The sequence below is a fragment of the Rhinatrema bivittatum genome, chromosome 8 (assembly GCF_901001135.1).
Source record: "Rhinatrema bivittatum chromosome 8, aRhiBiv1.1, whole genome shotgun sequence".
Taxonomy (NCBI): domain Eukaryota; kingdom Metazoa; phylum Chordata; class Amphibia; order Gymnophiona; family Rhinatrematidae; genus Rhinatrema; species Rhinatrema bivittatum.
The window spans coordinates 216,414,198-216,426,663 of record NC_042622.1 but is presented as its reverse complement, the minus strand read 5'-3'; the positions used below and the strand labels follow the sequence as shown (position 1 = coordinate 216,426,663).

At 44.7% G+C, this 12,466-nt stretch overlaps 1 protein-coding gene across 1 annotated transcript in view; it reads right to left on the bottom strand.

The window, feature by feature from the left end:
- LIG3 (DNA ligase 3) overlaps positions 1–11,674 on the bottom strand; it is a 232,372-nt gene extending 220,698 nt beyond the window's left edge. Inside the window, exon 1 of the mRNA XM_029613143.1 lies at positions 11,478–11,674. The gene's annotated coding sequence lies outside the window, so the exon portion shown is untranslated. The remainder of the gene's footprint in view (positions 1–11,477) is intronic.
- Positions 11,675–12,466: the final 792 nt, after the last annotated feature.

Sequence of the window (12,466 nt, the reverse complement as noted above, 5' to 3'; positions counted from 1 at the left end):
TTTTTCATCCGCAGAAGATGCCCATGCCTAGGCCGTAAATGTGTCTCCTATACATACACGATATCAGCCTTTTGGTGCTGTAATTCTCGCCTAAGCAGGAAACGCTTCCTATACGTGTTAAGTCCCTTAACATTAAGGGAAACTATCCGGACCATAATACAAGTGGGATAAGTCCTGCAATCGAGTAGTGATGCTCTGAGGTACCATATAGTAGGATGGGTGTCGCCATTGTAAGAAAAAAGGGTACACCTACGCCCATCCCCGCCCCCGCTACATGGTGAACTGTAAGTCCCATCCTGATAGTAAATGATAATCTGTCACATGTGGGTGTGTCATGAAGAGTATCCGCCATCTGCTTCCACGGACCTCCAACCCCAGGGGGTACAATGAACAGCACCGGCGGCCCCACGCCAGCCCCCCCTCCCCCAAGCCCCTTGCAACAGGTAGTAGCTAACAAGAAAAAACAGCATATAACAAATTCAACAAACCCTCTGGGTCAATGCCTCCTAGAGGCATAGATAGAGTAAAACGCGCCAAATGTATAGTAAATGGCAATATGCCACCGGTCAAACCCTGGCACCGGTGACAGAAAAAAGGCGCATCAGAACACCGGTACTGCAGCCAGACAGTTACACCAGCTCCAAGTCATTCAAAGAACAGGCAGCAGGCAAACAGTCATCCTTGGTCAGCTTGAGGCCGAGTTATCGGAGTGGTCTGTCGCCGCAGGCGTCCCCGGCCTGTACCCGGCCTACGCCATCTTGGTGTGGCATCCATACGAGATTGCTTAGGAGCAGGAGCTTAGACGGCGAATGAGTGGACGAGGCCCGCTTCTCGAAAGGAGGATACTGCGTCTGCCATGGTCTTGATCCTGTAAGAAATCCCCTTGTGCTGGAATATAAGTGCGAAGGGAAAAGCCCACCGGTAACGTATCTCCGCCTGACGAAGTGCTGCTGTGGCTTCACGCAGCAAAAATCGTTTTTGTAAGGTTGAGGGGGCCAGGTCATTATAAAAAGCCAAAGGACATTCCTGCCACTTCCAACCAGGGTGAGAGCGCGCCAAAGTAAACACTTCCTCTTTTTGTTGGAAGTTAAGAAATTTGAGCACAATATCTCGCGGCTGATTGTCCCTTCTTTGCCCCATCGCGCGATGTGCACGTTCCAGCACTATCAGTGGGTCTGGCTGCACTTCGCTCTCAGGAGGTCTGTGTTCCACAATTATTGCTTTGCAAATGGCCGCCGCTGTTTGCATACAGTCTTGATAAGGCTCAGTCTCTGGCACCCCGCGAATGCGGAGGTTAGAACGGCGGGCCCTGTTCTCAAGGTCCTCAATTTTATCCTGCATCGCGTCCATGCTGGTTTCTACCTGCCGTGAGTGGCTAGTAAGGGACTCCAAAGTAGCACTGTGAGTATCAATTCGTATGTCCATATCATCCACGCGGTGTCCCAGGGAATTAAAATCTTCCCTCATCTCTGCCATACTGGCTAATAAATCTGCTTTGTGGGTCTTGAGGTCCATGCGAATCTCGCAGAACCAAGACCTAATTTCCGCCCGCGTGGGTATATCGGGATGCAGACCTCCCACAGCCCGGCTCACCGCTTCGTCGATATCGAGGTCCGGGGCGGACGCCATCTCCAAGTCTTCCCGCGGCTGCGGGGCCTGCTCGCTGTCGTCATCCAGCGGTAAATCGTCTGCAAGTTTGCTGAAGGAGAACCGCTTTAGGTCGGCGGTTTTTTTCTTCGTGGCCATCTGCACGGCTGGCTCAGCAATGTCTGTGGCGCGTTTTCAGCGGCAAAGAGACCCGGGAGTCCGCAAATATTAAGCAACTTTAGGGCTTGTAAGAGGGAGCTCGGCAATCACACGGCCATTTCGTAGCGCTGCTCACTAGCGCCCCCACTTCACTGGGTTTTATTAAAGCACATAATTATTATTATAATGAATACAGGTATTTAGCGAACTAACATTTTGATTCTCCAGTTTTAGAGTGGGTTCCTACACCAGAGGGAACTCTTGCATTAATAAAAGATCTTGATTGAATTGGATCAAAAAATATATACCTATTGTTATTCAATTTAACAACGCATTTACTTGGATACCTTACTATGAAGTCTGCACCAAGATCTTTAACTTCCTGATACATTGCGAGGAATTTTTTCCTACGTAGCTGGGTTTCCCTGGCTATATCCATATTTTCCCTCCCAAAAACGTTTTTGATCTGCTACGAAAGAAATGCTTTAAAAAAGAATCTCTGAGGGAAATAAGAAAGTGACCAGTAATGTTCCTCTAAATTCTATTTGAGTCTCCAAGGACTGCTCCAAAAAGTCAGTTACATTCCCATCCTGAATTTGAATCTAATTACTATTTCCTTGTAAGGTTACTGTATCTTTTTTCCCTACATTCACAAAATATATTTTGGCTATTGGTGGTATTGCTTCTCTTGGAAACAGTAAGATCTCTGTAACATACTTCTTAAAGATGTCTAAAGGAAGATGTAATTTCACACATGGGACATTTACAATCCTTAGATTCTTATACCTGATCTCATTCTCAAGAATTTCTATCTTCCTATTATTTAATGTTTCCCCTTGTATTATTTTATTTTGCGTCTCATGTAATTGGACTACCTGCTTTTCTATTACATTTATTTTATTTACATTTTCTTTAACAACCGGTTCTAATTGACAGATGTGATTCTTGGTTCCTAGCATTGTATTCGCTAACATAGTAATAGAAGATTCTAAGGATATCAATGCCTTCCATACCAATTCCAAAAGTAATTTCTTTTTTTTTCTATTAATTGCAAACCCAGAGGTTGGATCCCTGTCTCAGTTCCTTGAACATGACCCACTATGTTCAAGTCCCCTCTATCTTTAGATATTGATGCCTCCATAACAGAGTCCGGATTTTCACCACCCGTTGCTCCAGAGATCTGTTGCTGCGGGACAGGTTTCTTTCCAGACTCTCCATGAGGCATATTAGGGGACCCTTTTCCATCTTCTCCTACTCCAATGGAGGTAACCTCAGCCATCAACTTTGGAGGGCTAGTTATCTCAGGGGCTAGATGTTCGTGTCCACTAGGATTAGAGGGAGTCACTGGAGCTCCGGGGCTCAAAGATGTATGGGTATCCAACATTGAAGGCATGTGCTCTACATCTATCAATGTAACGGATTGCCTACTCGGAGTTGAAGTGTTCGCTGGAGAAAAGAAACCAGTTATATTAGGTTGCAAAGTCGTTAATGTCGGAGTAGTCGGAGTCTCCACTCGAACTCTGCCTTTGCGCTTTGTACGTGGCATTAGTTCAAAGGAAAATATTACTAATAAAACAGTTTCTTTCTACTCAATTTACTCACGGTTTGGTACCAATGGAGGGAGAAGAGCAAGAGCTTAACGTTTAAATTACATGAACATTCAATTTAGAAATGCAATCCAAATCCAAGCCAGACGAAGCCAAGCAGACAAAGCCGCGTGGCTTCATCAGAGCGCCGGCGTCGACTGCGCGCCGCAGGAAGGCACTTTAAATACCTTCCTGGTTGAAGGAAGTGGCTTCAACGTCTTCAAGGCAATACAGGTAACAGTTCAAAGTTAGAAGAAAAAAACACCGTCGAGGCCAGCTACCGCTAGACCCCCGGTAGGAAACTTCTCTCTGTTCTCCTCAATTAGGTGAAACTCGGAAGGCACTTTAAATACCTTCCTGGTTGAAGGAAGTGACGTCAATGTCTTCAAGGCAATACAGGTAACAGTTCAAAGTTAGAAGAAAAAACGCCGTCGAGGCCAGCTACCGCTAGACCCCCGGTAGGAAACTTCTCCCTGCTCTCCTCCCCAAGTAGTACTTAACTTGATTCTGATGAGAGATATTTTAGTACTTCAGCAGCTCAAGGATCTGACATTGGTTTGTTGCCTCAGGCGACCAGCACAACAGCTTCCTTTCCATTACATCTAAGCAACTTTGTTTTATCTCCCAGTGTCGCAGGTACTCACTTGAACTGTAAAACCCTTTGGGACAGTGACTTATACCTGAATACTTCTTGCCATTCAGCGTACTGCATATGTCCAATAGCACTACTAAAATGTCAGGACAGAAAGTAATTTGGCCAGCCTCAAACCAGGGTCTGCTGGTGCTTTTCTCCGTAGAGCAGTGAGTGGCTCAGATAAAAGCAGATTTGAAGAGAGATTCCGGAGAGCCTTGTATATTTTTAGTGGTCCTGCCCCTGCAGAATCTGGTTGGGCCCTCAAGGAATTCTGGGAACACCTCCATGTTACACTCCGAGAGCTTGGAGATTAAGTTAATTGGGCCTGGTTAAAACCCAAAAATTCTTGTTCTTTTATGTGCATGTATTGCTGGAAGCTAAACTATTGAAATATATCTTGTGTGCATGGTGGCTGAAGAAGTGGTTTGGGGGGGGCACCTTTTCAAACTGCCCACATTACGGCATAGTCCTTGGTACGTCTTACATGTAGATTTTTTTTTTCTTTGTAAATTGGTGGAAAAAGTGTGCTCTTTCTTTTACTTTGAAAATTACTCACAGAGATTTGCTCCCGCTTTTTCAGCAAATTATTTTTCTGACCAAAACATGCATAGCTTTGAAAATCTAAAACTATGTGTGCCTTTTTTTTTTTTCCCACACTGATCTAACTCCACCCTGGGAACTCCCACACTACAGTGCAGGTGAAAGTACACAGGCTGTGCAACTATGTGCATACTTTTACCCACATACAGGGTGGGCAATTGTCAGGCAGAAGAATTTATGCAGGTAAGACACCTTTTATCGGCAGAAATTCCTTTGGAAATGGCCCTCCTCTGTGTATATGAAACCTGGACCGGATTTCTGGAAAGGCTAAAGCCTTGCCCCAAACTGTGAGTAACGTACCTGAAGTCTAATTTGTATTTCTTTCATAACCAAATTCCAATGCAAATACAACCAAACACCAACAGAATACAACCTGGAGTGTATAAGCTAAGTCCTGCCTGTGTTGTGATTTTATGCAAATAAATCCTTGCTTGAAATTTGACTGTGGCTTATCCTGAGAGAGCTAAATCTCTATTTAAAAGGAGAGAAATTCAAGCTGAACTTGCTAAGTATGATTTTTTTCCTCTGCTGCAGAAAGGGGACTGGCTAACATCTATAGATCTCAAAGACATGTATACACACACACCCCCATTCATGTGAAAACCCTGACAATTCCTGAAATTCACATCTTGAGACCAACACTGTTAATACGGAGTTCTGCCATTTGGTCTAGCAGCAGCCCCTAGAGCACTGGTTCCCAAACCTGTCCTGGAAGAACCCTAGCCAGCCAGGTTTCCAAGATATCTACAATTAATATGCACGAGAGGAAATTTGCATGCACGGCCTCCACAACACAAACTTCTGTTTGTTGCCTGACTTTCTACCTACTTATTTAAAACAACACATATGAACACACTAAATAATATACCCCAATAGTTTACTCCTCCCCAATACTTTTAAGTATTAAAAAATTTCCCTAAGCAGTACTTACTGAGTTTTTCCAGTCACCAGCAAGGTGATCCTCTCCTCTCAGTGCTCCCACTGGATTGTGGGTTACTGAACAACATGGCACTATGGGGACAGCACAGTGTGCCATATCTGTAGATCCCAGTCCAATCCCTCAATCCATCACTGAAACAAGCTGCTTTTCCTCTCAGTATACAAGCTTTAGCATGTACGTTCTTTAAAGCAAGGACATTCTAAGCATGCAGTTTACCATGAAACTGCTCGGTTTATACCACCATTGATTTTTGTCCTGTAGAACAGCCCAGTTTGAGGGAAAGGAAAAAGATGTTTGAAAACCTGGAGCTGTCACAGCTTTTTGGTACAACCATTTATAAAGCTGTCACAGCTTTTTGGTACAAGCATTTATAAAGCTTTGAAATAGGATGGTTTGTTTCTACCATATTTATTTTTAGCTCAATTAGCTGGTCTCTAGGGAAGTGGTTCTCAACCTTTTTTCTGTCAGGACACACCTGACAGACAGATGGTTCTCACATGCATGACACACTGAACCCATGATGGTCACAGGGCTAGATGTAAAAGTACAGTTTGCTTCCAAGGGAACCCCCCCGACCCACAATAATGGATGTAAAGCAGAATTATGACATTCCCCATACAACTCACCCTACAAAAACGATATTCTGGTTCTGGTGTCATCTCAGTAACAGCAACTCAAACTCCTAATTCCAGGCTCAATAGCCCTACTTATGAAAAGACAGCAGTTTACCACCAATGCATGTCCTCTTGAGAAAACACAACAAATAAGACTGATACAAACGCTTACATGCTAGTAAAATATCTCATCTCGGTAACAGACACAGAACCGACCTAACATACTCCCAGGATCTGTAGTAATGCACATAAACTAATCCGCACACAGTTACACCTGTATTATGGAATACACTCAAACAGGAGCAACCCTATCTATGAAAAGGCAACACTGCAAATATTAAATCAGGCCCTAAAAACCAATACACGTCTTATTAGGAAAACAGAACTAGCAAGCAGCTATAGATCCCCACACAGAAATAATTGTAAAACAATACTAATAAGCAGAATAAATGTTTCACAACAACTATGAACAGAATAATATCCAACAATTAAAAACTCATAAAAACTATTAAAAATTCTCCAAACACCAATAAAATATTTAAAAAAAAAGCAGACATCACATAATGTCCTGCTGCTAGGACTACCAATTACTACGTTAAGACCACTTCAAATACTTCAGAACACAGCAGCTAGAATACTAACCGGAAAAAGGAGGGACCGACCACATAACTGAAACCCTAGCGGATCTACATTGAACACAGAATTAAATACAAAACCCTATGTACCATCCATAAACTAATTCATGATGAGAAATCAGACTGGCTAAACACAGCATTACGGGTACACGTCCCACACAGAAATCTTCGATCAGCAAATAAAGCACTCCTAACCATCCCTTCAGTTAAAACAGCAAGACTAACCCAAGTGAGGGAAAGGGCCTTATCATTAGCAGGACCCACAATTTGGAACACAATGCCTCCAGAGATCAGATTACAAAGTGATCTCAAGGCATTTAAGAAAAGTTTAAAAACATGGCTTTTTAAACAGGCATTTTACAAGGAGACGGGAGAATAGAAATTATTCAGGAATAAGCAGATAAACACCGACACACAGTACTTATGACAATACAGTAGAGTAGTCTATGATCCCTACATCACAACTAGCATATTGATAACACTATGTATAATAAATGTACCCATAAAAGTACTTTCAGTACACTCGGTCATGACCCACTTCTCTAAAAATTATTTTGTCTAATAATATATTGTAACCAAACCTTTGACGGCACCTGTTAGAATGTACTATAGTACACTTTTACTTGCATTAAATATGTGCCTACATGTAAACCGTTGCGATGGTATATAACTTAGCGACGGTATAGAAAAGATTTTAAATAAAAATAAATAAATATTAAATAATTAAAATGGCAGTCAATCAAAAAAGAAACTTAAAAAGCCACCTTTACTTACCCCCTCCAGCAGCTCTCCTACTCCTTCCATGCAGGCCAGTAGCACACACCAGAAGCAGTAGTGGCTGAAGCTCTGTACTCATGGTCCTCTTCCTTAGTGCCCATGACCAGTCTCTCACACACACACACACACACACACACACACACACACACACACACCATACCAGTCACACCCCCATGACCAGTTTCTGTCTCTCACACACCAATCATCTCCCAACCAGTCTTTGACACACACACCAGTCACCTTCCTGAACAGTTTCTCTCATGCCATACACACACACAGGCTTCCCACTCCCGAGTTCTCACTCCCATACTGTGTCACACACACCCAAGGTTTCTCACTCCCATGCTCACTCTCTCCACATGCACAGGCTTCTCATTCCTTTAATCACTTTCTCTCAAATACACACACCATCACCTTACCAACCAGTCTCTCTCTCGTGCAAGTACACACAGGCTTTCCCACTCCCATGCTCTCTCTCACATATACAGGCTTCTCAGTCCCATGCTTTCTTTCACACACACCCCCCCACAACACCAGGCTTCCTACTCCCATGCTCTCTCACACACCCAGATTTCTCACTTCCATGCTTTTTCTCTCTCTCACACACACAGTCACCTCCCTGACCAATCTCTCATTCTCTCACACACACATCACCTCTCTGACCAGTGTCTCTCAAATACACACACACACGTTCTCAATCACACACAGGCTGGCTGTCTTCTCTCTCTCTCACTCACTTCCTCCCCCCCAAGCCACAAATGGTAGCTGCAGCAGCCTCTTCCAGCCCCTGCAGGCCAAGAAAGAAGCAGCCCATCGGCCGCGGGAGGCTTATACTGCTGTCTCCTTTGCAGATTGCTGGCTGCTTCAATTGCTCCGGGCCACGCTACTGCTCGGGGGCTGATACTGCTGCCGTCGCTACGTTTCCACGCAGCATGGCTCTTTCTCCTTCCCGCGCACTGCACTGCCTATCACTTCCTGTTCCGGAGCAGGTGCGGGAAGAAGAAAAGGCCAGCCGCGGGTGCCACAGCTTCCTCCAACACCGCTGCCGTTCCCATTGGGCTTGAACGTGCTGTTAGCCCGGCAGCAGCAGGGAAGGAAGAGCAGCGGGAGAGACTGGGAGCACGCGATACACCTGCCGGTGCTTGGCGACACACCAGTTGAGAAGCGCTGCTCTAGGGGCCTAACAAGAAGGAGAAGTTACATTTGGTTCACTCTCACTCTGAGAAACCTCCCTCATCTCAATCTGCTTGGGCTGGTCAGGAATCTCTAGGATTAAAATGCATCTTCCACTAAAGGGTGGAGTGTCCTCTACATAGAAACTTATCTAAAGCCTAATGGAGCACTTTCTGCATCCTGCTCATGATTCCAACAACACTTCCTCCAGTTTGTGTGTTTAACAAGGTTCTTGGCATTCTCTAAAATGGAACTTGCACAACTTCCCAAACCTGCCCTGGCAAACCCATAATTGTATATTCATTGTGGATATCCTAAAAACCTGTCAATGCTTGCAATAATTTCACATACAGGGTCTCTAATGCAAATCATGAAAACCAAATTGGTTGTGGAGTCATGAGAACAGGTTTGGGAAGCACTGGACTAACGTTTTCACATCCTAAAGGGCAGGATAGCAAAATAACATCTTTATATCTAGAACTAAATTTAAGAAGTATAAGTACCAGTGAAAACATTTTACATAAGAGTGCAAAAAGAGAGTTAGGAAAATGAGAGTGCAAGAGTCAGTAGCCACAGAAGTTTCAAATGGGCAAAAGACAGTCAGCCTAAATGCTTCTAGACCACAAGTTCTCAACTCCAGTAACTAACTGAAGGCCACAAACAGGATCTGCATTTCAAGGTAACATATGTAAATTAGTCCTTTTATATCATATGTGTAGACTAATGAACATTCATCCTGAATATCCTGAAACATGGACCTGTTTGCAGCCCTTACTTAGAACCCATGTTCTAGACCACTCTACATATTTTTCATATCAATCATTACCATACTGAAACAAGCCAGGATGGGGCAGTATCTATTTCTTGGCAGGAGCACAGTGTCATGCTTCTGATTTATTTGGGTCTCTTCAGCAGAGAAAAATCCACATACCTGGGAACTTTTGAGTTGAGGTCACCCTGAGATTGCTATTGATTAATAGATGGCGGGGGGAATAATATGTATAAGCGTTCTCTCTTCAATTCTCCTCCCCAGCTTTCTCTCTTCCACTCCACCACCCCCACAATTTTTCTTTCTTCCACCCACTACCATCACCCATTCCCCCTCCAGAGATGATCCCACCTTCCTCTTCCAGCATTCTCTTTGTTCCCACCCCCTATAAGTTACAGGTCCATGACGTCTGCATCCTCACTCTACCCTTAGCTGAGTCCTAAGTTCTGGAATCACAGATGCAGACTGAGTTCTGTGTGTGTTGCAGCCTTTCTCCAGTTTCTGCCCATATGCTACTTGCAGTTTCTGCTCCTGTGTCACCCCATTTCTCCTGTTCTCTGCAGGCTTAATGAGGAAAAGGAGTAGCTGAGCTGTATTCAGAGAGGCCCTAAGAATGCTAGTATTTCCCCAGAGACCCTGCAACAGATGTACATTCCTTGGAGCTATAAGGTGCGCTGAAGCTGCTGCGGATTTGAACTCGCGTCTTCCCGCACAAAGCCTTATTCGGGGATATAATGAGGGTTTTGTGCCCAAGAAAAAAGCATGTATGAACACCCTTACAGACCCATGGTTTTTCCTTCGCTATTGCATGCTAACAGCAAACAAAGGAGGCTATTAGCTAATCACAGGCAATGCAGGGAGCTGCGCTAAATCTAGTGCAGTTTTTTAATGCGGGGTTTTTTTACCGCCATGGTCAGGGCACAAGTTAAGTGTCAGCGCCAACTCAGGGGTCCTATGTCAGTACCTGAGCATCCTGAAAACCACCTAGCTGAGCACCTATTTCAGCATCCGAGTGGCCAGCTTAGCTAGGCACTTTTCTGGGCACCCAATCGTATAGATTCGCGACCAAATAAGCGCCTAGCTCAGTACCTGAGTGGCAAGATTAGCTAGGCACCTTTCTGGGTGCCATAGAATCCATGTTTGCTCCCAGCTGAGTGCCTATGTAGGCACCCGAGCATCCAGATTGGTGCTCAGTTTGGCACCAATCTCACTGCTATGCCAGTGTGAATTAGCATCCATGAAAATGCTGGTCATGTTTTCTGCATCACAGTTATTAGAAATATTAAAAATACTTTCCAGGGTCATACTTTCACTTAACAGGGAGACCCGTTTGCTCATTCGCTTTTATGCACAGATTATTAGCCTGGATTTTGAGCACAGATGTGGCCACTTATTACATAGGCCCTTACCAAGCCTAGGTATGCACATTTTTCCATACGTCCACAGATTTCTACTTGCAAATCATTTGCATAATTTATTTTTATTACAATCGGCCCCCCTTGAGTCTCAGGGTAAAATCCTGAGAGTTCCCAGATTTTAAGATCCATCTCCCACTATGTTAACGACATAGAACTATTTCAGCATAAAAGCTCTAGCAAAAGCCCCTAGAATGGTTGGCATTTCACAGCTCAGATCCTTCTTTACCTGAAACTGGCTCTCTCTCAAGCTAACCCTCGCCTCTGAGTGGCATGCCCTTCCCCCAGCAACCTCTCAGCGCTCTCAAATACACCCCCCCCCCCCCCCCAAATACTCTTCCCCCACAAACAAGGAGCAAGCATCCCCTTAATTAGAATCTCATCACTGGAGCTGCCAATGTTCCCCAAATGCTGCCATTACCCCCGGGGTCTCTTCCCGCACTCTGCCTCCTTCCGTCAGCCCCTGGGTCCCTACCCGTACTCTCCCTCTCACCAACCCCTAGCTTGCTGCTCCCTCTCCAAGCGTCTCCGCTTCTCTCTCCCCTTCCATCACCAAGGCGGGAGGGGACAGCAGTAACTGACACTTACTTAAAGTAGGTCGCAGCACCGTCATTTCTTCAAACATCGGCGTGACCGAGCCCGGTGAACCGGAAGCGCAACGGCTTTAAGGCGGGACCTCAAAAAGACTGCGGGCCAGTCTTGCCAACCTCGCTTACTTCCCGCGAGATTGGGCTTTTTTTCCTTCTTCTTCTAGTCATTCGCGTTTTGTTTTGTTTGTTTTTTTCCGATTCGCGAGTTGCTTGTAATTGGGCGTTTGTCCTGCCAATCGCTTTTTTTTTGGTGGGGGCTTGGTGGGCGGGACTTGTGCTCTGATGGTGCAGTGATTGGCTGCTGCTGCCGGTGAGGCCTGTCCAGAGCAGGCGCACCCTAACCTATTGCAGCAGTAAGCCAACCAGGAGTAAGCCATGCCGGGTCTGTGCATGGCTTTGCAGCAACCAACAAGCGTCCTGGGTAACCAAGAAGCTTCTGTGCAGCTGCAGACCTGACTGCTGAAAGGGGTGTAGCACTCAGCTGGCTACAACCAGGTATCAGGAGGAGAGGAATGAGTATGTTGGGAGGGGAGAATGGGGGGGGGGAGGAATTGAAGACGTGTTTGTGGGGAGGGGGAAATGAGTGTTTAGGGGCCAGGCATGTGCCTGGAAGGGGGGGGATTAATGTGTGGGGCTGGTGTTTTTTTTTTAATTTCTTCTACACCACTTTTAATTTCATCTAACTTTTTTTTCTCATTTCTTTTCCCTGCAGCAGATCACCTTTGTAAGAAATCCTTATTTTGACAAAAAGAAAGCTTGTCCATACCTGCTGACTACAGGTAAAAAATAATGTGACATGGAAACTTGTAATGCTATTTTTTTTTTTCATTTTTATTTATTCAATTTTTCAGTTAACAACCACTTAACATAGCCTTACAGCAGTACACTATAACAAGGAAGTCAGTTTGTACAATGATATCTTGCAAGTATTCCTTCTATTCAAATTATAACAACCAATTCAAAGTCATATAACCAAAGCCACCATAT